This window comes from Myotis daubentonii, chromosome 12 (genome assembly GCF_963259705.1).
Source record: "Myotis daubentonii chromosome 12, mMyoDau2.1, whole genome shotgun sequence".
NCBI classification, from domain to species: Eukaryota; Metazoa; Chordata; class Mammalia; order Chiroptera; family Vespertilionidae; genus Myotis; species Myotis daubentonii.
This window is the reverse complement of record NC_081851.1, coordinates 22,081,915-22,086,575: the sequence shown is the minus strand read 5'-3', so window position 1 is coordinate 22,086,575 and position 4,661 is coordinate 22,081,915. Positions and strand designations below refer to the sequence as shown.

Below are 4,661 nucleotides of genomic sequence, written 5' to 3'. Positions count from 1 at the left end.
ACTGTGATCTGAGAAGATGCTGGATATGATTTCAATCTTCTTGAACTTATAGAGACTTGTTTTGTGTCCTAACATGTGGTCTCTCTTTGTGAATGATCCATGTGCACCTGAGAAGAATGTATACTCTGCCGCGTTGGGATGAAATGTCCTATAAACGTCAATTAAATCCACCTGATCCAGTGTGTTCTTTAGAGTCTCTGTTTCCTTGTTAAGTTTTTGCCTGGAAGATCTATCCAGTAAAGTCATAGGGGTGTTAACGTCCCCTACTATAACTATATTGTCATCGATATCTCCATTAAAGTCCTCTAGAAGTATTTTTTTATACTTAGGTGCTCCTATATTTGGTGCCTATATGGTTACCAGGGTTATATCCTCTTGTTGGATCGATCCCTTTCATATTATGCAGTGACCTTTGTTGTCTCTTGTGATGGCCTTCATTATAAAGTCTATTTTGTTGGATATGGGTATTGCTACTCCAGCTGTTTGTTTGTTGTTTCCATTTGCAAAATTAGAAAATTGAAAATTAGAAAATTTGTTTCTATCCCTTTACTCTCATCCGCTCTGCGTCTTTTGTTTTGAGGTGGATCTCTTGTAGACAGCATTTAGTTGGGTCATGTTTTTGTGTCCATTCAGCTGCCCTATGTCTTTTGATTGGAGCATTTAATCCATTTTCATGTGGAGTTATTACTGATAGGTACTTACTTATTGCCATTCTAATTCTGTATGGCTAGGTTTCTCTCCCTATTTCTTCTTCTCATAAAAATATGGACTGTTTCACAAATTTGCTTGTCATCCTTGTGCAGATGCCATGCTAATTTTCTCTGTATCGATCCAGTTTTAGTTTATGTGCTGCCGAAGGGAGCACCTGGAGCCTCTTTCTGATGGACTTGGGCTGTCTGCTTTCCAGGAGAATCAGATCCACTTAGAAAAAAGGGAGAAGGTGAGCAGCTGTGGCACCTCTTGTGGGGCAGCAGAGAGGAGTGACAGTCATAGGTGCCCTGGCCAGCACACTCCTGGGCTCCATCCCTGCATCTTCCACTCATTGGGAGCGTTTGATAACAGAAGTGGGAGACCCCTCCAGTTGGTGGCTGGGGTTAGGGAGCGGCATCAAGGATAACCTCCTGGAGGAAGGCTGTTGATGCCCATCTCTGAGCACAGATAGGGCATGAGTGGAATTAGGGGGAAAGATGGTACCCATATGTGCAGACTCAGGACAGGTCACCTGGCCCACTCCTCACCCCTACTCAGGCAGTGTCTGCATCCTTTCCTTCCCTCTGGCCCTAGAAGCAGAAACTAATGGAGGAGATAGTGGTGCTGCAGGGGTTGCCTAGAAATATGAAATAGAGCCTGAGGAGTAATTCAGGGCCTAGTTCTGAGCCCTGGAGCAGCTCAGCGAGAATGAGAGGTGAGGCCAGGCAGGAGTTGGGCAAGAGCAGGGGTGGACTCTCCCTGCTGGTCAGTGCACAGAACCTGTGTCCATGGCTCCCTGGTCCTCCCCATACCTTGCTGTGTAGCAATTCCTGGGGCTCCTGACACTGGGAGGGACACCTGAGGTGTGGATCCTGGGAGCTCACAAGTGCCACTCTGTCCTGCAGTTAAATCCTGCCAGTGGAACACTCAGACCTTTATTCTGAGACAAACGGAAGTCATTGAATGATTGACAGGAAATGATTGAGCTCATTTTTATGGACTTTGACCTCATGGAAAACATGTTTGGGTACAAAATCTCTCATTTTGAAAACTCTTAGGTTTTATCTAAAAGTTTAATGATGTCAGAAAACACAAAATATTTTTTTAAGGGTAACACAACAAATGCCGTATATTTTGCTGGATATGTGTAATGTCCAGCAGTGAAATTCTACACGAAAACAAAAAACGATAAGAACTAAAACAATTTAGGAAGTTGTGACTTTTTCCATGACATTAATATAAATCTTTTCCTTCAGCTATGTTAGTACGTGATTTAAAAGAGAAGAAAAATCATAAAGAAAACAGCACAGCAAGAAGCTTAATGAATGGACAAGATGACGTGGAATAGAGTGGAAATAGAAATAAATATAAAATCATCAGCAGAGATCCAGGCAATTGAGTGTCCTAAGAGTATGGTGAGAAAGGAATAAGGCAGAATACTCAAGAAAACATGTGTGAGGGTGAAGAAGAGAACAAATCTGACATGTTTGGTGTCTAAATTTTATTGTATTAATTGTAATGATACAATTAGTTGAGTGCATCTGCTTCTGAATCCAGTGTCTTGCCACAATGCAATTTGATTGTAGGCCTGGGATTTATTTTTACAAGTACAATTTGGTACAGAAAAAAATTAAAACAATGGCCCACTTTTAGGCAAAACCACCCCCACTCCTCTTTCCCAGTGGATTATACTGGACACACTTCTTTATCCCCACCTTCAATCTCAAATACACCCATAATTTATATCTCAAGACCAATTTTTTCACTTTACAATAACGCAATTGGACTAGATACATTTTTTTCTTTTTCAAAATAAAAGTAGACTTTTTATTGCACAAATATTTCATGGTTATAGGTGGAAAAGAGAAAAGTTTAAAATAAGTGATCACACACTAAGTTGGAAATCATTTTACATATCTTTATATGTATCCTTTCAGATATGTGCACTGTATATATAAATATACACTTACCTATATTTATAAACCATTTTATGTTATATTGCTGTTTGATAATGTAGTCTATTAATATGAAAAATATTTCTGGAAAATTATATCTTCTAGTATCTTTTGTCCTGCTCCATCATAAATCATATAATTTGGCTGTAGTTAATGGATGTAAATTATTTTATTTTCTGCTTTATGAATAATTCTATGATGACCATCATTATATAGGTACTTCTCAACATTTATTCAATTCGTGTTGAGTCATTTCCTGCAAATAAAATTAGTTTCAAAAATACACGTATTCTAAATTTTAGTATGTATGAACTTTGAATCATCTGATCAAATTTCTTTGGAATTTTGATTGGGATCTCATCAGATTTATAGACTGGGTTAAGAGGAATTCATTCACTAGCTCCTTTATCAGGTATGTATTGAGCGTTTCCTGTGGGTCAGGCACTAGAAATGCAGTGCTCAACCCAAAGAGCTTGTCATATGGCATGTTTGCGTGAAAGAGTCAAACCAGTCAGCACATGCATAACCTGAAGTCAGGATGTGCTGCGTGCTCTGAACTAAAGGTAAAACAGAAAGAGACAAATGGTGAGGAGGTAATGTTGTGTAGGATGATATGGTTTGTGGGATTGAGGTGATAGTTGAGGCTGCTTTGGGATATGCATAGATGACCAGCAAAATGTAAACATCCCAGCTGAGCCCTCATTTTGGGCTCTGATTCCAAAGTGTTCTCAGTGACTCTGGATCTTTTTTTTTTTTTTTTTAAAGGTTGTATTTACAAGTAAAATAATTGATATTTTTAGTGTAATACTATTTTAATTCTTGAGGAATAAGAATGGTAGTGGTTTCCATTTTACATATAGTGCTGCTTATTCAGTAGCATTTAAAATTAAATTTTGGATGATGCTCAACCTCACTAATCAAAAGGGAAATACAATTCAGAACCACAAAAAATCGCTTCCCACTGCCAAAATGGCTGTTATAAAAAAGATAAGAAGTAACAAGTATTGGTGAGAATGTGGAGAAAAAGGAATCCTTGTGCACTGTTGGTAGGATTGTAAATTGGTGCACCCACTATGGAAAACAGTATGGAAATTCCTCAAAAACTTAAAATTAGAACTAGCATATGGCCCAGCAATTTCTCTTCTGGTTATTTGTAGAAATCCAAAACACTAATTCAAAAGGATATATTTGCTTCTGTGTTTCTTGCAACAGTATATACAATACTACAGATATGGAAGCAACGTAAGTGTCCGTCAGCAGATAATTGGATAAAGAAGATTTGGTACATATATACTGTAGAGTATGATCCTGTATAATAAAGAGCTAATATGCAAATGGTCATCATGCCCTCATGCCCTCACACCTTAACGGCTCAGACACTCAACACTGGGGAGAGTGGAATGGGGACCAGTCAGGCACAAAGGAGCTCATGAGACAGGAATGGGGACCAGCCAGGCTGTGGCCCAGCAGAGGGAAAAGCTGCCAGCCCCGTGGTCCTGGGCGCCAGCGGCTGTGCCTGTGCCTGCAGCCCAGGAGAGCGACAAGCTGCAGGCCTCACGGTTCCAGGTGCCAGCACCTGCTGCTGCGACCCAGGAGAGGGACGAGCCACTCACCCTGTGGTCCAGGGTGCCAGTGCCTACGGCTGCAGCCCGGGCGAAGCCGCCCGCCCACGGTCCCCTGTGGCTGCGGCCAGCTCAGGCAAAGCCGGCCCAGGTCCTTGGTGCCTGCGGCCGGCCAGAGGGAGAGAAGTCCAGGTCCCAGGTGCCTGCGACCAGCTGGAGGAGGGAATTCTGGGTCCTGGGTGTGGGGTGAGACAGAGGTAGTTAGGGGTGATAAGGCCAGTAGGAGAGCAGTTAAGGGTGATCAGACAGGCAGACAGAGGGGTTAGGGGCAATCAGGCAGGCAGGCAGGTGAGTGATTAGGAGCCAGCGGTTCCGAATTGTGAAAGCAAGTCAGATATCCCCCAAGAGGTCCCGGATTGGAGAGGGTGCAGGCCAGGCTGAGGAACCCCGCCAC

The 4,661-nt window shown here is 42.0% G+C and overlaps 1 non-coding gene across 1 annotated transcript; it reads right to left on the bottom strand.

Annotated features, from left to right (window-relative positions):
• Positions 1-758: 758 nt before the first annotated feature.
• LOC132213969 (U6 spliceosomal RNA) lies at positions 759-865 on the bottom strand. Its single transcript, XR_009448083.1, has one exon. It is a non-coding gene; the product is annotated as a U6 spliceosomal RNA (small nuclear RNA).
• Between the last annotated feature and the right edge of the window lie 3,796 nt (positions 866-4,661).